At 42.1% G+C, this 25,396-nt stretch overlaps 1 long non-coding RNA gene across 2 annotated transcripts; it reads left to right on the top strand.

The window, feature by feature from the left end:
• Positions 1-611: 611 nt before the first annotated feature.
• On the top strand, positions 612-25,105 carry LOC138756250 (uncharacterized). Of its 2 annotated transcripts, XR_011352909.1 has the most exons (3): positions 612-1,056; positions 16,846-16,978; positions 24,892-25,105. It is a non-coding gene; the product is annotated as an uncharacterized lncRNA (long non-coding RNA). The 2 variants fall into 2 exon arrangements; XR_011352910.1 differs by lacking the exon at positions 16,846-16,978.
• The last annotated feature ends 291 nt before the right edge of the window (positions 25,106-25,396 follow it).

Raw genomic sequence — 25,396 nt, 5'->3', positions numbered from 1 at the left:
CCATTTACGATGACATTGTAGTGAGGATCCTGATCAGCCGGACACTTGGAGGAGAGCTGTCAACGTGCTCTCAAAATGCCAGGGCGTCAGGTAAAGTTACTACTCAAGCCAGCTGCGCTGAGTTTTAGAACGTTCTCCAAGTAACTTTGTGTTCTCCCTAGAATGAAAAAAAAAGAATTTTTTTTAAAAATAAATAAATAAAAAATAAAAATAAGGAAAAAAAAGACAGTGACACAACCAGCCAGTATGCTCTCTAAGGTACATATGTAGAGGTTTTCAAGCATCTTCGGTGACGCACTGAATCTCCTCAAACGCAAAGCAAAATATATCATGAAAATCTGTAGACACCATGGTTGAAGTAAAAACACAAAATACTGGAGAAACTCAGCTGGTCAAACAGTGTCCTTTATGTAGCAAAGGTAAAAATACATAACCGACATTTCAGGCTTGAGCCCTTCACTAAAGTATGGAAGAATACCGGCAGGCATCCAAACAAAAGGAGGGGGAAGGGAGGTGCAAAGGCAGGAGATGATAGGTGGAGGAGACAGCAGCGATCAGGGGTAGATGGAGAAGGGACTGGCCTTTGTGACATCAGTAAGACTGGTCACAAATTGGGAGACAGCTTCACTGAGCACCTCTGCTCTCTCTGTTACAACAGAGACCTCCCAATAACCAACCATTCCAATTCTGAGTCATATTCCCATACTCACATGTCTGTCCACGGCCTTAAGTACTATCCCAACCTGATTACCTGCAGATTGGAGGAACAACACCTTATTTTCCATCAGGGCATTCTCTAGCCAGATGGCATTAACTGACTTCTCTGCTTCTCTCCTCTGCTAACCTCCCCACCTTTTTTCTCTTCCCCCTTTCCAGCTTTTCCAGTTCTTCTCTTCCTTTCCCCCTCCACCCACCTAGCCATTCCTCCTCCCCCTAATCACTGCTGTCCCCTCCTGCCCTTCTCCACCTCCTGCCATTGCCCCACTCATTCTTTTCTTTGGATGCCTGATGATATTTTTCCATACTTTGATGAAGGGCTCAAACCCAAAATGTCAGGTATGTATTTTTACCTTTGCTACATAAAGGACACTGTTCATCCTGCTGAGTTTCTCCAGCATTTTGTATTTTATAACACAAAGTATAACCACTGGGGAGCCTTGCCATGGAGGCTCAAGGACAGATCCTCAGAGATGTTGACACCCAGGAATTTGAAGTTCCTGATCCTCTCCACTACTGAACCCTCAATGAGGACTGGTTCATGTTCTCCTGACTTTCTCCTGAAGTCCACGATCATCTCCTTGGTTCTGCTAATGTTGAGCACAAGGTTGTTGATGTGACACCACTCAACAAACTAACCTATCTCCCTCCTGTACACTTTCTCCTTGCCGTTTATGATACTGCCGACAACAGTGGGGTCATCAGCAAATTTGTATATAGCATTGGAATTGTGCCTGGCCACAGAGTCATGGGTGTATAATGAGTAGAGCAGAGGGATAAGTTTGGAGCTTGATGACTAGCACTGAGGGAATAATGGTGATGAAGGCTGCGCTGTTGTCGATGAAGAGTAGCCATATGTATAAGTTCCTTTTTCGAGGTGATCCAGAGCTGAGAGGAGAGCCAATGATATTGAGCTGCTGTGGACCAATTGTGATGTCAGGTGAATTACAATAGGTCCAGTCCTTTTCTTAGGTACGTGTTCATTCTGGTCATGCCCAGTCTACCAGAGCATTTCTTCATATGTAATTTTAAAAATAAATAAATTTAGTCCTTTCAGAAATCTGATGACAGAGGGGAAGACATTGTTTTTGAACCACTGGGTGTTTGTCTTCAGGCTCCTGCCTTTCCATCCTGATAGTAGCAGAGTGAAGATGGCACATCTGGGTGGTGGAGGTCCTTGACAATAGAGGTTGCTTTCTTAAGACACTGCCTCTTGTAGATGTCATTAATGGTTATGGCTGAGTTTACAACTCTCTGCAGTCTTTTCCTGTCCTGTACATTGGCACCTCCGCACCAGACAGTGATCCAACCAGTCAGAATGTTCTCCACAGCACATCTGTAGAAATTTGCAACACTCTTTCGTGACACTCCAAATTTCCTCAAGCGCCTAATGATATATAGCCACTGGCGAGCTTTCTTCATGATTCCATTATCATGATGGTCCCAGGATACATCTTCAGAGATATTACCTCCCCTCGATGAGGACTGGATCATGTTCTTCTGATTTCCTCTTTCTGAACTCCACAATCATTTCCTTAGTTTTGCTAACATTAAGTGCAAGGTTGTTGCTGTGACAGCACTCAACAAGAAGTTGAAAGTGCAGAGTAGAGACTTACAGGACCATATGTAGAGAAAAATACAGGGGAATCACCTTTTACTGATGGGAGGTCCATTCAGGAAACTTATAACATGCCTTTGAAACTCTCATTAGATCTGGAGGTTTGTGCTTTTAAGCTCATGTATCTTCTGCCCAAAAGAGTAAAGAGATTGGAATGGAATGGGTCCCAATATTCTGGCTGGTTTTATGAATCAGAGAGATGTATCGATGGTGTCAAAGGAGGGAAGGTTGTTTTGCATGATAGTCTGAGCTGCTTTCACAACTTCTACAATTTCTTGGGGTCTTGGATAGAGCAGTTTCATACCAAGCTGTGATGCACTGGACAGGATACTTTCTATATTGCAACAATGAAAATTGATAAGTGACACTGGGGGACATACCAAATTTCCTTCAGCTTCTGAGCAAGTACAGTCATTGGTGAGGTTTCTTGGCTATGGCAGAAATGTGGTTGGTTGGATGGTGACAAGGTTGTTGGCAGTATTCACTTCTAGAAATGTGAAGCTCTCTACCATCTCCACCTCGGAACCAAATGACAGAGACAATGGTGTGTGCGCGTCCCCTCCCTACCCACTTCCCTAGTCAATGACCAGTTCTTTTGTTTTGTTGACAATGAGAGAGACCAGACTCTCTATCTTCTTTCTGTATTCTGTCTCATGACTGTATTGAGATCCAGCCTACAACGTGGTGTCATCGGCAAACTTGTAAATGGAGTTAGAGTAGTATTTTGCCACAGAGTCATAATTGTACATGAGAGTAGAGAAGGGGGCTGAGTATGCAGCTTTGTACAGGAAGTACTGCCACAATCCTCACTGATACAGTCTCTAAACCAGTCATTCTCAACGTTTTTTTGCTGTGGCACCCTTAAGACTCGCATCAAAAATTATGACCTCCCTTCCCTGTGTAGCAGCCAAGTTTAGTTGGTTTATTCTGTACTTGACTCCAAATGACTCCATCAAAAAAAATATATATATATATTTTATGAGTTCACTCCATGGCCTCATGTTGTGGCCTCTGATATGGCCCCCATTAAGAATGGCTACTCTGGACTTCCGAGGCTTCAGAGATTAACTCGGCTGCTGCTTCATATCACAAAAGTCAGGTCGTCAAGTTTGTTATCATCTGATTGCACAAGTACAACCCGACGAAACAGGATTCTCTGGTCCTCAAAGCATGCAGACATACAACCAGAAATAACACACATACAGACAACAATACATATGCAGGACAAGTATTCATATATACAAATAAATAAGTATTGTTTCATAAATATGAGCGTATCAGATGGTTACTATAAGCAGATCTTTTGGTCATTCAGCATTCTCACTCCCATGAGAAGAAGCTGTTCCTCAGCCTGATGGTGCTGGCTCTAATATTCCTAGATCTCTTCCCTGACAGGAGCAGCTGAAAGATGCTATATACAGGTTGGAAGGAGTCCTCAATGATTTTGCACACCCTCTTTAGGCAATGAACTCGGAAGATCACATTGATGGGGCAGAGGGAGACTCCAGTGATCTTCTCTGCCACTTTCCTGGTTTTATGGATTGATCTCCAATCCATTTCTCTACATCAATCATACCACACTGTGATGCAGCTGACCAGGACACTCTCGAAAGAGTTCCTATAGAAGGTAGCCAGTGGCCTTGCCCACTTCAGACTTCTCAGGGTGCAGTTGCTGTTGCACCATCCTGACAAGTGAGGAGATGTCGTGTGCCCATGATAGGTCACTAGTTAATGTGAACTCCAAGGAACTTGTTGCTCTCTGCTCTTTCCACTAACGAGTTCATGTGTCATGGAAGGTGGTCATTACTAGTCCTCCTGAAGTCCACAATCATCTCCTTTGTCTTGTCCATCTTGTGACTCATGTTGTTACTCTCATTCCATATCACAAGATTTTCCACCTCTTCTCTGCAGTGCAGCTCATCGTTATTGATGATGAGTCCAACGACTGTTGTGTTATCTGCAAAGTTGATGACACTGTTGGAGCTGGATCAGGTGATGCCATCGTGGGTCAGAAGTGTGAACAGGAGGGGGCTGAGCACCCACCCTGAGCTGCACCGGTGCTCAACATGATGTTGCTCAACCTTCTGCTACTGACCTGGTCTTTCAGTTAGGAAGTCCAGAATCTAGTTACAGAGAGGGATGTTGAGTCCCAATGAGGGCAGCTTCTCCATCAGCCTCTGAGCAATGATCATATTGAACGCCGACTGAAGTAAATGAACAGTAGCGTGCCTTATGAGGCTTCGGTCTCTAGGTGGGTCAGGGACAAGGCACTGTCCGTGGAACAGTTTCTTCTATATGCAAATTGAAATTGAAATGGGTCCAGCATCTCTGGAAGATGTACTTCAATCTATGCTATCATCAGAGACTCAAAATATTTCATAATGGTGAAGGTCAGTGCCACAGGGCAGTAGTCATTGAAGCTTTTTGGGTACCAGGATGTTGCTGGCTGTTTTGAATGCTGCAGGAATGATCGACTGCTGCAGTAAAATTTTGAAAATGTCTGCAAATGCCTCCATCAATTAGTCTGCACAGTCTTTCAGTACCCGACCAGGTAGGTTATCTGGTCCCACCACCTTGTGTGCGTTTATATTGGATAGGATTCTCCTTACCTCAGCCATGGGCTATGCAGCGGGCCCATTCATCCAGGGGACATGGAACTTTCTTCTGTGTCACCCTGTCCTTCGCATCAAACTGTGTATAGATATTCAATCTGTCCAAAAATACAAATCTGAAGAAAGATTTGAAAAATTGGCTCTTCCTTATTTAGAACAGTGCAGGTGATGAGCTCATGTGATGAAAGATTTAAAAATCTGCAAAATGAGATGAGAGAAAGATAAAGAGAGATGTGTTGTCACAGATGGCTGAGTAATCACAGATAAGAATTTAAATAGTAGGTATAAATAAAAAATGAAGAAATAAAGGAAAAGACAAATATTTGGGCCATTAGACGATTAGACTGGGGAACTAATAACTGGAAATATGGAAACTTTGATAGAAACTCTGAACATAATCTCCCAGTAGCCAACCATTTCTATTCCACACATCACTCCCACACTGACGTGTCTGTTCATGGCTTCTTATACTGTCATACCAAGGCCATCTGAACATTGGAGGAGCAACACCTAATATTCCTTCTGGGCACACTCCATCAAATACTCCATTTTAATTAGGCCACTCCCCTGTCTCCCTCTCATCCCCATCCTTTTCTCCAGTTCCCCACACACCCTTCTCCATTCAGAGAGCTATCCCCTCCCTCTATCATTTCTCACCATCACACCCTCCCTCCCATATCTAACCATGACCTCTTGTCCGTGGGCCTGTACTCCTCTCCCTGCCCATCCCTCCACCATTTTATTCAGGGGCCTGGCTGCTTTATACCTTGATGAAGGGTTCTGGACTGAAAAGTTGATTGTGTATCTTTATCTTTGCTACATAAAGAATGTTGAATGACTTGCTAAGTTTCTCCAGAAATTTTGTGTAAACCACCATTACAAAGTCAGCAGACTTTCTTGTTAAAATAACAAATATTTTATACCTCTGTTCACATTAGAAAATACTGAAAGCATTAATTTACAGTGGGAAAGCCAAGAACAATAGGAAGAGAGGAATTTAAAACAATCAGTAACTCTAGGGAAATGATGCGAGGTAAAGTAAGTGAAACGTGAAAGTCTGCATATGCTGTGATTATAGTAAAAACACATCAAAATAGTGGAGGAACACAGCCAGACTTTTCAACATCTATAGGAGTCAAAGATACATTGCTGTTATTTTTGGCCTGAGTCCTTTATCAAGGAAATGGGATGGAGAATTGGATCCACACTATTCAACAAAGGATTCATCCCATTCCATTGTTGTCCATGGTCTGTCTCATGCACTGCCAGACTGAGACTGCCATAAATTGGAGGTACAACACCTCATCTTCCAACTGGGTATCCTCCAAACCGGATGGCATTAATATGACTTCTCTAGCTTTCGTTAAACAACTCCTTCCCCACAGTCACCTTTCCCTATCTCTGTCTCTCCATTCCATCTCCTTTTGCCCAAACATGATAAATTCTTACCTTGTCCCTTAACATATCCAATTAACAACTTTTGTGGATCTGGATTTCTCCCCCCAGCTAGCACTGTCTGAATTCTGAAACTTTCTGAGATTTCCTGCTTCTCTCTTATTCCTTGAAGGAAGAGCTCAGGCCCGAAACATCAGCAACATATCTTTGTCTCCTTTAGAGATGCTGAAAAGACTGGCTGAGTTCCTCCAGCATTTCAGTGTGTTTTTACTACTAGGTAAACTTTCAGGACTAAAGACTGATAATCCTACAAAACTGAGCAGGCCTTTTAAGTCTTCAGTCATAGGCCTTGACAAAAGTAACTGTAGAGACAGTGGATCTGTTCTGATCTTCCAAGTTTCACTAAGTACTGGAAAGGACTCAGGTGTTAGGAAAACTATAAACATAACACCTGTCTAAAGGGAAACATGGGCTACCACTACTTACATCCTTACAGTATAAACAATGTTGGAGAAAAAGCATAGGGAAAAAGACATTACAAACATTTTGGGCCTGAGCCTTTCATCAAACAATGAGCAAAAAGTAAGCAAGCATCTGAATAAAATGGTGGGAGGGGCAAGGAGAGGAGCACAGGTCGACAGGCAAGTAGTAATAGGTGGATATGAGAGGGAGGGCACAACAGCAAACAGGGGGAGGGGACATGGCTCTGTGAATGTTAGAAGGATGGGGGTGGAGAGCTGGAGGTAAGGAGATGGAGAGATAGGAAAGAGAAGGAGAATGGGGAAATGTCTTGCAGAAACTGGAGAAGTCAATGTTGATGCCACATGATGGGAGAGTGCCCAGATGGAATACAGGTGGCCTTGAGGCCATGGACAGACATGTTGGCATGGGAGCACAGAATTGAAATGTTTGGCCACTGGGAGGTCCCTGTCACTGATGCGGACAGAGTGAAGGTGCTCGGCGAGGCAATCTCCCACTCTATGTCCATTCTCTCCAATGTAGAGGAAGCCACAAAGGGAGCACTGAATGCAGTACTTCAATCATGGCATCTGCAGACTTTGGGGGTTTCCTTGCATTCTTATCCCCGGCATTATATCCTTGTCCTCTGGTGTTGTGAGGCTGTGAAATTTACTTACAGGCACAGTGGTTGATGCAGTAAACATGTCTGCATTAAAAATTAGATTGGACAGCTATTTTGAATGGAAAGATAAAGTATTTGTTGAAAATGCAATTTAAATTCTTGGGTCACAAGATTAAACATGCATTTGACAAAGTGCAAATGTCGGCAATGTTTTGCTAGCTTTTAAATTACCTCAAGCTTCATAACACATTGCTGAGAACACTCAGTGATATCCTAACTGAAGCAACAGTCTGGATCTGCAAACTGTGGGATATGGGTGAATGTGCTGTCTGAGAGAGCATGGCATTGACCCCACTTACTCAACCCGAATCTGATGGAACTATGTGTTACAGGCTTGGGGGCTCAGATTGGCAGTGGTCAAGTCAGGTTTATCTGAGGTTTTTAATATTATGTCCAAGCAGATGTCTGCATTGTACAAGGTGATAGTATCCTTGTATGGTGGTACACCACCGGCCTACTGCAGGGGGAAACCTCTGTACCTGCAGAAGTGTACCACTGGCCTACTGCAGGGGGCAACCTCTGTACCTGCAGGAATGTACCGCCAGCCTACTGCAGGGGGGCGACCTCTGTACCTGCAGGAGTGTAAGGGGACAAGACAACACCTGGCTGGCTGTCAATCAGTGGGCCTGAAGGGATCAAGCCCCACCCAGTCGGGTGTCAATCACCCTCTGGGATATAAGCCTGCGCTGGCCTCTCAAAGCTCACTCAGAGTTACTGCAGCTACAGCCAGCCTGGCTCTGTGGAAGTCTTTGTGGATCAAAGCCTGTTGTACAGTCTTTACCTTGTGAGTGTCTGATTCTGGCTAACAGTGCACCACACCTTGTGAATATCCTGAACAACCAGGTTACACCTCTTTTTCAAACTTCAGACCTGGAACTAATCCACCCAGGTCTGGTGTCTGCTTTCCACCTTCTTCCATCATATCAGATCTCTGTGCAGTTGGAGCAGGACCTGGCAGGGGGTGGGGGGAATCATGGGGGAGGGGAGATAGGGTTTGTGGAGCAGGAATTGCTTTGACTTCTGCTGAAAAACCATGAGTTCTGACATGACATACGTCTATTCCTGTTGGAAGATTTTATCTCCTCACACAAGGCATCTCTCTGCTTGCAGCATCCGTAATAAGGTGCCCGCACATAGCAGCGCTTTACTCCTGTTGGACCACAAGTTGGTCATGACAACAAGCTCTGTATCAATTAGGAGCAGAAATCTGCTGTCTAAATGGCTGCCTAACGAGAAGCGCAACAGGCTGGCGAGTGGCATCCCTTGGATCACTAAGAACATGAAGCTGTTCCCTGAGGGCATGTAATTGTTTATTCAGAGCATCCAGCTGCTCTTGTGTGACAGAGACCTGGCCTCTTGCTGGATCGGGGTAAAATGGAATTCTTTGTCAGGCCTTCATTTGTAACTGTCAACTGAATCAATTTCCATTTTTGCAGGTGATCCATTTGGGAGTTGGTGACATAGTTGGTGAAATGTTCAGAGCACCAAAAACTAGTGAAATGAAATATGCACACATTTTTTTAAAGGTATTTAGAAATTGGCCTTGTAAAAGAATCAATCATGAAGCATTATTATCTAGAAAGTGAGTTGCCTGGTAGAATACAAAAGAATACTTCATATAAATTCAGCATGAAAACAATATATTTGAGAATCAGGCATTTGAAACCATTTGGATAATAAGCCCATTCTGCTGGGGAACTCAACAGGTCAAAAGCAGCAACAGTGGGAGAAAAAGAAAGGTTGATGTTATGGGCTGGAACTCTTCTTCAAGATGGGTATGGTCGACCTTACTGTCTGACACTGCTCGACTCGCTGAATTTCTCCGGCAGATTATGATTAGCTTCAGATACCAGCATCTGCAGTCTCCTTTTTGTCTCCATCATTTTATTTCCGACTCTTCCCTGTCTCTGTAAAGTAAACATTGTACCAATGTACCATAGATGTGTACTGTGCCTGCCCACGGCAGGCAACAGGTGCTGTACCAAGCCACTCTTGTAGACAGAGACTTTTCTACCACTTAAATAATCACTAGGAACCTAGCTCCACTGAAACTTCATCATGGGCATGTGGTGTACCATAAGTTCTCCAGTTCTGGCCCTGTGTGGCATTTGGGCATGAAGCATTAAGTGAACTTTGATGCTTGTTGTGGCAGTCCTCAACTAAACTGCCAGCAATGTTACCAAATACAACCACATTACTACCGTTTTTAAAATAGCAGCAATTCATCAAACATAAGGTTCTCATTTTATTAGCACCTATTAAATGCCTGTGAGGCATATACTTTACAGGCTGTTCTTTGAGTGCCCCACACAGAACTTACCACCGCAACAGCACAACTCTCAGAGCGTGACACTCAAACAATTCCTCCCCATCCACTCACTGATCTGCTGATGTAACCTGACACTTCTGCCTGTGAATCTGTCCATCTGATCCAGCACCCTTCAAGTTGTCCTAACCTCCAAATCAGCAATCCCACCTTCACTACCCATAGAGGCTAATTCTCACACCAACCCCTATACCTGTTAATTGGCCCTAAATACCCTTCCAATTACCAAACCTGACCTCTCCCCTAGGCCTTGTGTGCTTCTAAATTTCCCAGTGAAAGGCCTTCAAGTACAATGCTGTTAGTTCAATGCACAAAAGAGATGGAAAACTCAGCAGGTCATGCAAATTTCCTCATGTAGCAAAGATAGATAACTAAGATTTCGGGCCTGAGCCCCTCATCAAGGTAGAGCAAAAAGCAGACAGGCATCTGAATAAAATTGTGGGGGCAAGGAGCAGTGGAGAAGCAGAGGGTCACAGACAAGAGGTCATATGTGCAAATAGATGAGAAGGCAGAAGAGAAAAATATGGGGTGATAGGGAAGGGGATAGCTCTCTGGAGAGGGAAGGTGGTGGGGAGCTGGAGAAAGGGGATTAAGGGAGACAGAGAGAGAGAGAGAGAGAGAGAGAGAGAGAGAGAGAGAGAGAGAGAGAGAGAGAAGCAGGGGAGGGGCCAAACAGAAACCAGAGAAGTCGATGTCAATGTCTTCTGGTTGGAGAGTGCCCATTTTGCAATATAAGTGTTGTACCTCCAATTTGGGTGTGGCCTCAGTTAGGCAATGCATGAAACCATGTTGGTGTGGGAGTGAGGCATGGAATTAAAATAGTTAGCTTCTGGGAGGTCATTGCTATTGCAGCAGTCTGAGCAAAGGTGATCAACATAACTATCTCCCAGTCTGCATCTATTATTTCCAATGTAGTGGAGGCCACAACGGGAGCAGTAGATGACCTCTGCCGTGTGGTAAACTACTGTTATAATGTGATTGGCTACTGCCAGCTGGACACACCTCCCAAGACCAATCCTACCCATAACCCCTTTGCATGTTCCCCTTTCACCCTCCCATGATTGGTCAATAAGGTTGGTTGCTACTCCAATCTGTCATCAGTAAAAGCCTATCAGATTCACAACCTCAGTCTTTTGTGGTAATTGATGGTGCATCATGTAGATTCAGAAGTGAAGTGCTGCTTCACTTGGAAGAACTATTTGGGACCTTGAATGGTGGTGAGGGAGGAGGTATGGGCTCAAGGGCAGACCTTCCACCGTACAATACAGTACCTTGCAAATGCCAATTAATTTCCAGACAAATATTCTTCAATTAAAGAATGTGCTTATTGCAAAAGAATCAGCCATTTGGAGTGCTTGTAAAAGATCAATTTAACAAAGTGCAAGCAGCAATCAGGTGACAGGAATTAAATTATGTGAAACATGTAGAGAAAAGCACAGGCATTAATCTGAAAACTCAGTATGGTTGTTTAATTAAGCATGAATTAGAAATCACACATTAATACAAATCACCTCTGTTCAATTTTTGAGGCAGAGAAATGTTGATTTCCTCTATTTCAAGCTGCAGTTCAAATGATATGGGAGAGGTTTATCAGATTAGGAGCTCAGCTCTTCACCTCCTTCTCAACCCATCAGCAAAAAGACTGAAATTCTAAAGCACTTAGTTCTCAAATATTAGTTTTATTTCAGAGTTAAAGCATCAAAAAAAAACAGAAGGTTAATTTGAAAATTATGCCACAGGTTTTTTTTTCGGTTGCTTAGTTATTTAGTTTGCTTTTATTTCATAACTCAGAAGTTTGAATATTTATTTTACTGTACTTACATTCAAAGAAAAAAAACCAGAAACAGTTGAATAACAATAACAAGAGTATTACTTTTTCCTCCTAGACCAAAGGGTTTCACTGCTCCTCAGTACAAAGAAAGTTTTAGCTCATGGGAGTACTTTTTGTCACCAAATATGAATAAATACTGAGTGAAGCCTTAGAATGTGGCAATTCCCAGTCTTGGATGAACAACGTCTTTGCAGCACATGCATGCAATGCTGGGAAACTGCTGTGGCCATATTTCCTCTCTTCCTTTGTCTTTCCCTTCAACTATAAGCATTTTGAGAATTTAAAGAGTAAAAGGGCAATTTCCCAATCCAATAATTGTATGTTACTTGGAACTACTTTTTGGTTTCCTTTATGCAATGGAACTGAGCAGAAACATCATCTGTATCTATGCCAAAAATCTCCACTTCGCTTCTGAATCCAGGGTTATTTACTGCATCCTGTGCTCCTGATGCAGCCTTCTCCATATCAGGGAGACTGGACACAGACTGGAATATCACTTTGTTGAGTACCTTTGCCCTGTCCGCAGCATCCCACTGGCCAACCTCTTCAATTCCACAAACCATTGCCACATCAACATGTCTGCCTATGGCCTCATGTACTGCCAAGGTGATGCCACCCACAAATTGTAGAAACAGCACCTCCAAACAGATGGTATCAATAATGACCTCCAATTTCCATTAACTGCCTCTCAGTATCTCACTTTTTCTCACCCCTCTCTAACTCCCTTTACTCTTCCCTTCTTTTCCCTTCCTTTCTGGGAAGCTGAGAAATCTTAGGGGGAGAAGGCAAAGAAAAATTTCTCAAATTTTTAATTCGATCCCCCCCCCCCCCGTATCCACCTTATTAGCTCTTATGTGTTAGTATGTGCTCCTCCCCTTTCCCCTTACCCCCCTCTCTACTTTTTATTTGGGAATCAGCGTCTTTTGGGGCACTCCTGAAGAAAGCCTCAGGTCTGAAACATAAAATGCCTTTTACTTCCTACGGATGCTGTCTGATCTGCTAAGATTTTCCAGTACTTTTATGTACTCAGCTAGGAATGACAAAGTATCAATTTAACTTGAGATATGCTGATGCTCCAAAATAAGACAACATTCTTTTTGTTCTACAATAAAATATGTCATGCTATTATCTTCTTCTACATAGTTATTTAAATAACATTTGCTCCAATTTCTTTTATATTGAACTATGCATACTCAGGTGAGAGGATTTGTAAGACTGAGTCAAAGAAGGACAAATTGTGTTATAGTTTATGACACTGCCATTTACAATGCTGTTCAGTTGCCACCATCCCTCAGCCATATCCCTTGGCAGACTTGATCAAGAGAAAAACTATTAGAGAGCCAGCAACCCTGGAGCAAATGAAAGAGCTACTAACACTATTATATTTCCTTTTCCTGGAACAAAATGTCTGAGCCTCAACTGATAATTTGGTCTCTGCAACAGGATTGAAATCAAATCTCTGTGCATGAGATGTATGGTTTATTGTATGAGAGAGGCTATAACTTAATCATTCAGCAATAACTGAATGTTTATTATGTTTTTCCCACACTTCTTAACCTACTTCTGAACATTATTTATTCTTAAAGTATTTAATCTGTTGATACCATTTATTTGCTTGTTAACTTCCTATAAAAACATCAAATTAATGTGGGATGTGCTTAGAATTTTCTTAATTAAAATTTTAATTTTAATTTAATCCATTTTAAAGCGAGACTTAAAATTCAGAACCAAGTTAGGAAATTTCAAATTGGGAAGAGATCGGGATAACTTGGTAAAATTTTCATGAATTTCTCACTAAGATCTGTAGCAGCTGGTTGGTTGCAACATTGGAGAGAGAGAGAGAGAGAGAGAGAGAGAGAGAGAGAGAGAGAGAGAGGAATATAAATACTTGAAAGTGTGGCCTTGGAGTTTTGAGAGTGAAGTGAAAAATATTTTGAGTAAGATGAATGTGATGGTCATTTGTCACAGTGAAAAAATGAGATTATTCTTCCAGAAGCAAGAATGAGAATAACCACCACAAACCTTGCTAGTCCCACTGCATAGGTTGCCTTCTCTATTCTGTGCAACTAATGGTTTTATCTGATTCATGTCACAAACATTTAAAGGTGACACAGGTTGACGGCTCCCTCCTTCTCTTATTGAAAGATAGATATATTGCTTGTGAGCCAATATTGCAGAGAGATGCAAAGGCCACACAGCTGGAATATTATAAAATGAAATGCAATATGCCTTCCTAACTTCATTACAGAAAGCCAATATAATTCCTTCAGATTTTACAAATTATGCCTAAAAATACTTGATGTTTGATCTTTCCTGGATGCTAATAATCATGCCTCTACTTTTGTTGTATTGAACTATATTATGCTTAATTTGACTCACCTCTACCATGGGCTCTCCACACCTGCACCAACTTTGTATAGATGTATGAGCCCAATTTCCCTGTGCCTCCCAATCATGGACGTGGGAAGTAAGGCGAGGTGATACCTTGGAAGTGTTTGGGTTCAGCTGCGAGTCAATCAAGACCTGACTCGGGTGGAGCCTAAATTAATAAAATGTTATCAGTGATCTAATGTAGGAGGTATTAAAAAGTATAAAAATCACACCAAATTATTTTACAAATGAAATTAAGAACATTATAACTCTAATAAATAATTAAAATATCAAAATAAAGTCAATAGCTGAATCTACAGTTTCTTTCCTATTTGTCTTTCAGCTCCAGGTTCAGTTTTTTTTTCAAATTAAAGGTGATCCCAATTATTGTGCCAGATGTGGCCAGCGTAAGATTGCAGGACTGTTACCCCACAGTAATGCTGGCAAATTCCAGCACAATCTGCCTTCCTGACGGCACTTCACCCGGAATTCAGTGATGGAATGGAGGGATAGGCTTGCCAATACCATTGTAGTGCGCGTCGAAAGAACCATAGACTTGTTGATCCAAACCAAGGCTTTTATTAACTAAAAGACTGGAGCATATCACAAGTAGGTCGACCAGTCCAGAATGACCTGGTCTGGCTAGGAGCAATCCTTTAAGACCTGCCAGTAGGTGTGGCTACGCTCTCAGCCAATCACAGTCATCCTACACTACCATCTGTACATATACACATTGGTGATAGAATCTGTACTATCACAGCCATCACTCTGCTTGTCTTGCACTTAGAATGGGGCTGTTAAAGGGCTGAGATGTACTAACCAGCAAGTGGCAGAATGCTGGAAGTTCCTCTTGAAACTGCCAGGCATAGCTGACTTAATCTAGCCAAACCTGATTAATTAACTGCCTTTTATTCTTCTCCTATTACAGAAATTCTGTCTAGATGTTGGGCATTGATGCAACTGCTAAGGCAAATATTGCACTGTCTATGCTCATCTTGAATAAACATTTCTGCCAATCTCAACTAATTACAAATCCCACTTACATAATGTAGTACTTACTTTTTAACAATCTTGACAATATATAATGGAAAGATGCTTTAATTACTTACTGTGACACTTAGTCCAAAAAGCATTTTGGATCACAAGTAATATTTTATTTTAATAATGGTTATGGTTTCTATTTAGTTATCACCTGACCTTCCACAAGCCTCAAGTCACGAATTTTGCTGCTTGATGACTCTTTCGTCTGTCAATATACCTGGGCATTTAGACTTTAAACAGAGTTCCCACAACTCATCTATTGCTAAAAATGTCAGCATAAAAAAAGGTTGATTTTTTTTCCTTAATTCTTCATAACTATTAACCCTTTCCAATCCCCATAAATAAAAATATTACTCATATATTCTACAGCCATTCCCTTCCAAAAAAAGATGAAAGAAATAGCTTAATTTTAATCTGTAATCATGAGTTCACTGTTAGCCTTCATTTCTTTCTGATATCTTCCATTCTTTGCTCCTTTTATCATTTAACCCTCAATCTTTATTTCTAAACTCCAAAATAAAAATGTGATGTTCCCATCTAATAAAATCTGGAGCCACTTTGCTCCAGTAATCTTTCTCCGAGCTTCAAAATGTGGTGACTCTATTTCCCTAAGTCTTTCTTCATTCTCACAGTCATCAAGCATTTCAAACCTGTGTCATGTAATTGCATAAGCATATCATCCTCTAACACACTAGAAACTTATTATTCAAACTAACAATAATAGAGCTCTATTGAATAAAGCAAATCATAAATGATTTGTATAGCATTTTCTTGCTGTACTTTTCTCCAGTAGCACAGGCAGAATCTCCTGCAGGCTCTACACTAAACATTATTATTAGCCCAGGGGAGGAGACAGTAAACTAATGTACTTAAAATGCTGCCACCAAAAGACAATGATAATTGTGAAAAACAAATATTGCAGATCAGATTTCATCTTCCAACTGGGTCACGAGTCACTTTACAGATCTAAAAGGCCTGCTGGTTGCTGGATGAAATCATGGCACAATAGCTGCCATATTTTTTTATATTATAACTGCAATTCAATAATATTTCATTTGTTGTAAACTTTCCAAGACATCGCTCATATCATGAAATGTGCCATAAAAAATATCTTCTTTTATCTAACTTTGTGTGTCCAGAAACCACATTGCATCACAAATAATATTTTAATTTAATAGTGGTTATATTTTTTACTTAGTTCTAATGTGACCTTCAAATTCAAAGGACTTTTACTACTTCTGTGACTGAAAACAAAAAGGAGGCCATGCAGAGATTCACTGAGTGGCAAAGTAGTGAATATTGTCAAAGTGAACTATAAAATGCTTGAAATATGACTGCAAACTTGGAGCCATCGTTACGAATTGAGGTCCGTTGAAGTTACACTGAAATATCCATGAGGGTAGCAATGAACTAGACTGAGTTCAGTTGTGGACTCCTCAATAATGAGGATTATTGTGCAGGAATGAGCACATTGATAGCAAAATGCACAAATCTAAATTAACCCATTATGTTCTGCAGGTTGGGAACCTCTTGCTACTGGTGCTTATGGCATGGTTTCCCACAAATATTGGTACTTGATAACATTCCATGTCTCTGGATAAATTAACCAAATTACCCTTCATGCAGTGAAGGTCTGCATGAGAAATGTCGACATAGAGAAATTCTAAAAATGCATGACCTTGATTTTTTTATAACTGGCCTTACAAATTAGTAGGTCCTTTATAGAGGAAAAAAATGTGAATGTAAAGACAAAGATTCTCCATCTTTACATCATTGCACTCACCTCCATAAAAGGTCCGAAGACGGATTGACTGCTCAAACTCACTCCAGCTTCCATTCGCCTAGGGGGAAACACTTAGAGGTGAAGTGAATTCACTTCACCTCCTACATAAAAGAATTGCTGCTGGAAGTGGCTCCAAACAGGAAGGTAAGATGATTGACATCGTGCTGACAGCCCTGTTGCCTTGCTGCACTGCTACAGACTAGCCAGTGGAGCTGTCAGGCTGCACTGTCTCACTCCACCCCACCCCTCATGCCACCCGCTCCGTTACGCTGCCCTGCTCCCTGATGCCACTGCCCTACCCCGCTCCCTCACGCCATTACCCCACCTCAATCCCTTATGCCATTCGCTCCCTCACGCCACTCCACTGCCCTGCTCCCTCAGGCTACCCACTCCCTCATGCCACGGGCCCGCCCCACTCCTTCACACTGCCCCACTCCCTCACACTGCCCCACTCATTCAAGTTGCACCCCCACCAGTCTCTCATGCCACCCGCTCCTGAAGGGACAGTCAAGCAGCGAGGCGGTGGGGCTATCAGGCAGCATGGCAGCGGAGCTGTCAGGCAGCGGGCTGGCAAGGCTGTCAGGCAGTGGGGGGGGGGGGGGTGTGGAGCTGTTAGGCAGTGGGATGATGTGGCTGTTGTAGGGCAGCCGCCTCTGTGCAACACATCTCACCCCCTTTTGCTGTGAGAAGCCAGCGCATTGCTGTGGGCTACATAAAAGGACTGCGCTATCCACCTTTTCCAACCTCTACATAAAAGGTAAATTTGCCTTTTTTTTTACTTTAGCAGGCAATTACGTGGCTTTTGCATATAAATACCAGTAGCGATGAGATATATTTTTAAGCAGCATTTAATGATCAAAAGTTATGCTGAGAACATAGTCGTATGTGAGTTAATCATCAGATTCAGCAATGCTGACAAATGAAAAAAAGCCACAATTCCATTCGAGCCTCATTTTTTTTAAATCTTACTTCACAACATTTTGCCCCAATTTTCATGGTTCCCTACTTTTCTATCTCACTCGCATCTATATTCCGATGGACTTAAATCATTATCATTACCAACCCTTTCCTAGTAGTTCTCACAATCTCGCATCCCCCTAATTCCACTTCGATTCCCTATACTGCCATATCTGAGATGTAATAAATTCTCCACCAGTCCCTTACAACAATACTTTCAAACACTTATGTGCCTAGCTTTATCCTTCATGTTAGTTTATTACCAGTATAGTAATTCAGAGGCATTCTCCAAATCTTTTCATCCAGCTGGTTGAATTTCTTATTATATTTAATGGATAACTCTGAAATCGAATAATTTTGCAAATGCTCTCCCAAACAGTGCGGATCAGCAACATCACCTCCTCATGCTGTGAGCTCAGTCCCCCGCTCTATTCCTTGTTCACCGATGACTGTGCTGCTCAGTTCAGTTCCAACTTCCTCTGCAAATTCACTGGCAACACCACCATTGTTGGCTGAATAAGTGGGAATGATGAGTCAGAATACAGGAAGGAGATGAAGGATCTGGGTGGGTTGTGCCAGAACAATAATCTTTCTCCTCATTGTCACCAAGGCAAAGGAGATTTTTGTTGATTTTATGAAGGAGAAGTCGAGGGACTGCACACCTGTCTGCATTGATAGACAGGAAGTGGAGAGGGTCAGAACATTTGAGTTCTTGGTCCATTTTTCAGAAGACCTTTCATGGCAACCATGAAGAAAATGCACCTGTGCCTCTACTTCTGAAGGGGTCTGAGGAGTTCTGGTATGTTGTTGGATAGTCTAGCAAATGTCAATAGGTGCACTGTGGAAAGTATACTGACTAGTTACATCACAGCATGGTTTGGTAATTCATGCACCTAGGAATGCAAAAGACTACAGACAGCAGTAAACATAGTCAGTTTCATTATAGGCTTTGACCTTCCTCCCATTTCAGACATCTAAGTGAGATGCTACCTCAAGAAGGCAGACAATGTCATAAAGAACCTCCACCATCCTGATCACAACCTCTCCTCACTGCTACCTTTGGACAGAAGGTAAAGAAGCCTGAAACCAGCCCTCTAGGTTCCACAAGATATAACAGCAGAAGTAGGCCCATTGGCCCATCGAGTCTGCTCCACCATTCTAATCATGAGCTAATCCATTCTCCCACTCAGCCCCATTCCCCAGCTTTCTCCCCGTAACCCTTGATGCCCTGCCTCATCAAATACCTGTCAATCTCTGCCTTAAATATACCTTGCTGCCTGTGGCAACAAGTTCCACAGACCTTCTGACTAAAGAATTTTTTCTGCATCTCTGGCCATTCACCCTACCCTCAGGTTTCAAGTCTGATCTTCCAAAATGCATCACCTCACACTTATCCAGATTGAACTGCATCTACCACTATTTTGCCCAACTCTGAATCCTGTCTATATCCTTTTGTAACCTGCAACAACCTCCAACATTATCCACAGCTCTTCCAACCTTAGTTTTATCTGCAAATCTACTGACCCATCTTTCAGCTTCTTCATCTAGGTCCTTAATAAAAAATCACGAAGAGCGGGGTCCCACAACAGATCCCTGTGGAACTCCTCTCATCAATGACCTCCAGGCAGAATACTTTCTGTCAACTATTATGCTCCCCTTTCTACATGCAAGCCAATTCACAGCCAAGGTTCCATGGATCCCAGTACTCATAATTTTATGAACGAGCCTCTCCTTGTCAAATGCCTTACTAAAATCCATATAGACCACATCTTCTGCCCGAGCTTCATCAATTTCTTTTGTTACTTCCTCAAAAGAACTCAATTAGGCGCATGAGATATGGCCTTCCTCTCACAAAGCCATGCTGACTGTCCCTGAGAAGACTGTAATCCTGTCCTTAAGAATCGTCTCCAATAGTTTACCCACCACTGATGTAAGACTCACTGGTCTATAATTCCCAGGATTCTCCCTATTTCCTTTTTAAACAAGGAGACCACATTTGCCATTCTCCAATCCTCCAGCATCTCCCCTGTGCCCAAGGATCCTGCAAAGATCATTGTCAATGCCCCAGCTATCTCTTTCATTCCTTCCATTGCAACATAGGGTAGATCTCTCCCGGCCCTGGGGACTTATCAATTTTACAGTTTTTAAGAAGATCCAGCACTTTCTCTTTCTTAATCTCAACATGGGTCCAGCACACAAGCTTGTTCTATTCTGAACTTACCTTGAACAGGGACCTTGACCTCCAGGCCACATCCCGAGCACACCCCTCCCCCCACCATATAACAGCATTGTGTGGGGGGTGTTAGTGGCAGTGCTGACTGAGGTGGGGGAAATTAGTGGTGCCACTGAGCAGGGTGGGGGGTTAGTGGTGGCACTGAATGGGGTGGGGGGGGTTAGTGGCCGCGCTGAGTGGGGTTGGGGAGGAGTGGTTCCGCTGAGCAGGGTGGGGGGTAGGGATGCCAGTACAACATGGAAGCCCCCGAATCCAGCTCTTGTTTATTTTGCTCACTGCTGCCACCCTGAGTCTGGCCAGAAAATTACTGCACTGGCTGCTTAATTAAACTTTGCAGTAAAGTGAATAATAACAAGACTGAAAGTCCAGAATACCCCCTTTTTCCTCACCACCCCCTTGGATCTTTCCACCATCCACAGATGGGTAGCAATGCCCACTTTGAGAATCACTAATATAGGACCTCCCCAACCGTCTCTGCCTCCAGGCACACGCTGCCTCCTTTATCCATATGCTTTCTTCACCACCATAATCCACCCCCCCCCCCCCCGTATTCCTACTTTCTTAGACACAAAGCACAGTTACAGGCCCTTCCAGCCCATAGACTCATATCCTACCCCCTCCTCCAATAAAGCAATTAACCTGCCACTCTTGCACGAAACCGGAGCGCCCAAAGGAAACCCATGCACACACAGGGAGAACATACAAACTCCTTACAGACAGCACCCCAGATACACACCTGGGTCGCTGAAGCACCCGATGACCAAAAGCATTTCTTTTGAGCATCAGACACTGTTACATTTGCAACATTTGCCAAGGACAGTTTCTTTCCAACGACTATCAGACTCTAGAAACACTTAGTGCACTGATCATGGGCCAACTGCTCTGCTGCAAGTCACTTCTTCTAGACTAGGATTACTGAGAATATTTATTATCTTTCTTGTCTCTTCAATTAGTTTACTATGTTAGTCATTCTTTACAAATACTTGTTCGGCTGCAGCAATTAAGGATTTGGTGCATTGTACTTTGTGTATGACAATTTGGTGCATATGTATGTTGCACTATTCATAGGACAATAAAATCATCATCGCCATCAACTAACACGGGGTCTAAAATGTTTTAATGAAATTGTCAGCAGGGGTGTAAATTTTAAATGCCAACTGTTGTGTTTCTTAGATTTCTCAAAAGGCTCAACACTTTGGTCATTCAGGAGTTAATTAAGCAAAATACCTTTGAGATTTTGGAAGAATTTGAAGAACTGATGAAGAATTTTTAAAAATGTCCTTTCTCAGTGTGTAGGCTGTATTTTCACGTACGGCAGCTGATAAAACAGCTGAAAGTGTTTTTCCTTTGCATAGGCGACATAAATCTGACAGCTGATCATTCAGTTCTCCACAAAAGGAAAGCAATAATAAGAGAAATTAATGCGCTTAATGATGCCATAGTATGCAAGAAACTGTATTACTCTTTCAGGCATCAGGTTTATTGACCTTACAATAGCTAAAGATATTATACTATGCTAATGAATCTATTGTAGCTGGAACACTGATATTTAACGTGATGCATGTAGGCTACATATTTGCTGATGTTAAAATACCAAATACTTTAATATTAATAGTACCATCAGTCAAATGCAATAAAGCTGCAGATTAAGCTAGGTAAGCTGTTAGTATAGATGTGCAAAGACAATAATGTCTGATCCAATTAGAACAGTACTAATGACACTTTTTAAATGTAGTGTTGGATATTTTTAGATTTCTTGTTTCTCTTCTATCCTGCACATCATAATCTATTGAAAGCCAGGAAATAGTGATCTCACCCAGACCTCTGCCATTTCTTCTCTTGTAGCCATTCGGTAGGTAGTGTGCAAGAGCAGTCTATGGTAATACCTCCTCAATATCACCTTCCTTTTTCTTCTATTACACTGAAGTGTCATGGAATGAGAATTCATTGTACTGAAGTTCAAAAAAGCGAAGATAGATCCTACCGTTACAGAACATCAAGTAGGGCACTTCAGTATGCAGACCCTGTTGTTCAGGTTCATGTGGGTCCCACAGGTTAAGAGCCAGACCAAAGTTGAGATACAAAGCACACATTTATTTCAGGGATGAAAACAGGACCACAGAGTCAATATGCTAGGCAAACCTCTATACACATACACACACAGTACGCAAGGGGTAAATATACATTTTGGATAGTGAGGGAGGGATCGACAGAAGACTGGGGGAAATTACATGAACATACACATTCAGCAGTCAGGATCAAGGTGATACTACGTGCCTCTACCCCTTGACCAGTTCGGACATGGTTCTTACTACCTGACCTCAGGATTCACCCCAACCCAGTGTGAAAGGTGCTACCTACGTGCCACAAGGAGTCCAAAGAGATAGAACAAAGGGGCACATGGTCCTTTATAGTTCTGCAGGCAGTACTGGGGGGAGAATCACTCGAGGCAGGCTGGACCCCTTTGACTGCTGTGGCCAATGGCTCGAAGCCAAGTGCAAGGGCTCAGCAGGGGTTAGCCAAGGTGATTCACCTGGACCAATTGGGTGAAGGTCAAGACTGAGTCTGGGCCAATCGCAAGGGTCACCTTGATGGCTTGGGGTGAGTCTTTGACCTTGATTGGCAGGTAGTGTGTCCTCCAAACAGGTACACAGCAGCACCAGCAGGTGGCGGATGCTGTCTGTCCATTGCAGACCCATAATTCCGCAATCAATTAGCTCAAAGAGTATCTTGAAACATGCACAACAGCACCTTCAGTTGAAGTTTGCGAGGATCTTGTGCAGGTACTCCATCTGGATAGATCAGGCAATGTTTCAAGTCTACAGTTCACACCTAATTAGTCCATCAACCTTTGAGGGATGAGACTCAGCTAACCGGTAATTTTTAAAAAATTACTTATTTCAGAATACTTATCAAGCCCAGAGGACCCCAAAACCCAGCAGCAATAGAAATTCACCAAGACAAATGGTTACTTAAACAAAAGTCATTTTTAATTTTCTTTAAACAATAAAAACAGGATCAATTTTAACATTGCTTTTAACTTAACTTAACCCCCTTCTAATTCTAAACGCACATGTATGTAATGTGTATATGTTCAGAAAGGTTCTTCCATTCACAGTCCAATCATTTACTTCTCATGTCTCCAAGTTCTCCGATAACAGGGAATCGTTATACTGTGCACAGAATTTAATATTTATGAATTTTCACCAAGCTCTGGTACTTAAAGGTAATTAGTTACCACTCAGGAAGGTTCTTGTCAGTTTCAGAGAGATATTTGATGCTCGTTGGACACACACAAACTGATTCCCTCCAATCAGCCAATTCAGTGTCTTGCCGAAGAAACTTGCCCCAGCAGGGTTTTCCAAATGATAACCTCTTCTTCTGCAGGTCACAACAGAGTTCCTTTTGTTTCCCTTATTTCAGGTGAAACACTCTAGCCAGCTATTTTCTCTAGTATGGACCACAAGGGTTTTGAACAGGCTGAACTCAGAAGTCACAACCCATCTTTAAAATGGGGTTTCAACAAGCTGCCATCTTGTCATGACTGCAGAAACCAGTTCTCTCTCTCTCTGCTTAAAGAAAGCCTGGTTGATCTCCCCCCTCCCCCCCTCTCCCTCCCTCCCTCTCTCTCTCTCTCTCTCTCTCTCTCTCTCTCTCTCTCTCTCTCTCTCTCTCTCTCTCTCTCTCTCCTCTCTCTCTCTCTCTCTCTCTCTCTCTCTCTCTCTCTCTCTCTCTCTCTCTCTCTCTCTCTCTCTCTCTCTCTCTCTCTATCTCCCTCTGCTTGAAAAAACCATATGACCTGAGAACAGCAAACTGAAACCAGGCAGATTGTGGCCCTGGAACCATATAAACTCCTCACAGACACCATCAAATATTAGGAAAGAAGCACAGTTGCTGGAGTTGTGAGGCAGGAGCTTTAACATCTGGGATAAGTGTAGAAGTGCTATCTAAATGCACACCAATTAATGCATGCATTTCCCAATGAATGGATGTATCTGACATCTAATCTCTTTTTGCTCCACTGGCCAAAATCTATGTGTCCTATGATTTCTGTCTTTTTCTTTCTGTCTGTCACATTGACCCTTTCAGAAAGAAGAATCCATAGAAAGAATGACAGTAAGCCTCAAACATCTGAAATATTTATGACACATTTCTGCCAAAGCATAAATATGTGGTGGACAAAATGCAAACCATAAGCTCCCTCAAAAAAACACTGTGATAATAACAAAGTAATCTAACTAGTAAAACTGTCAATGGAAGAAAAAGTAATCAAGCAGGACAGCAAGGTGAATTTTCTATTCTTCCTGGAGATTGTATTGGATTTCTTCTATCTATCAGAGAGATTCGGTGCCTTGGTTTAATATCCAATCAGAAAAGTGGCACCTCTACAAGTGCATCACTCCCACCTTCTTAATTTTCTGGTGTTCAGATCTCAGAGCAAGGCTACAAGGTTCAAAGCCACAAATGATGGCTTGTAATTTCCCCAGGGAAATTCTGAGCAGGCCTTGCAGTTTTGTCAGCAAGGCCTACTCTTAGACCCAAGTAGATGATTTTTATATTATAAAAAGGGTAAATGGATACTTAAATTGCCTGAAATTTCACATCCTTTCCACCAGATACATCAACATTATGGAAATTAAGCTGAGAACATTGAATGGAAACTCCAGGCCTTAAATGTTCAAGAAAATATAAAAATTAGATAGAATGAGAGAGTATTATGAGAGGAGTTAATTACGTAATGTTAAAGTTAATCAAGCACCATCAGAACTTTGGTGGTACTGGACTAGTAGATTTTCCAGACTATTAGACATTATTCCAGTTTATACTCCAATATGGTGTTAATTCAATTATTTTCAAATTTACAAAGAGCATAATAAAGAATCCGAAGAGCTTCAAGAGAGCACAGGAACCAGAGTCCCAGTGAATTTCAAGGGAGCAAGGAAATCAGTACCTGGTCAATCAGATGCCAAAGCTGCCAAGATTTCTGAACACTCAGATAATGAGCTTTACTGTATAAACTGATGCAAATTGAAGCATTAACATACAAATAGAATATCTCAATAAAGGAAATGGAATATTGACACTGAATTACTGAAGAGTTATTCAATATATTCTTCTAATCAAACCTATTTTCATTAAAACTAATAATGTCTGAAGATCCTATCAATGGCTGGGATAATAATGAGATATTTTGTAGATTTGGAACATTTCAGGAGCCAAGTCTACAGCTCACTAACCCTGACTCTATCCTACAAATAGTCAATACACTTATTTATGGTTTTACTGTTTTTAAATGTATTTCTGCATTCCAGGCTCTCGAGCTATACTAGCTCTCTTGGACTATACTAGTCCAAGCCTATAAACTTGTTTAA

The sequence above is a fragment of the Narcine bancroftii genome, chromosome 3 (assembly GCF_036971445.1).
Source record: "Narcine bancroftii isolate sNarBan1 chromosome 3, sNarBan1.hap1, whole genome shotgun sequence".
NCBI classification, from domain to species: Eukaryota; Metazoa; Chordata; class Chondrichthyes; order Torpediniformes; family Narcinidae; genus Narcine; species Narcine bancroftii.
Note: the sequence above shows the minus strand (reverse complement) of the source record. Positions and strands in the feature narration are given on the sequence as shown.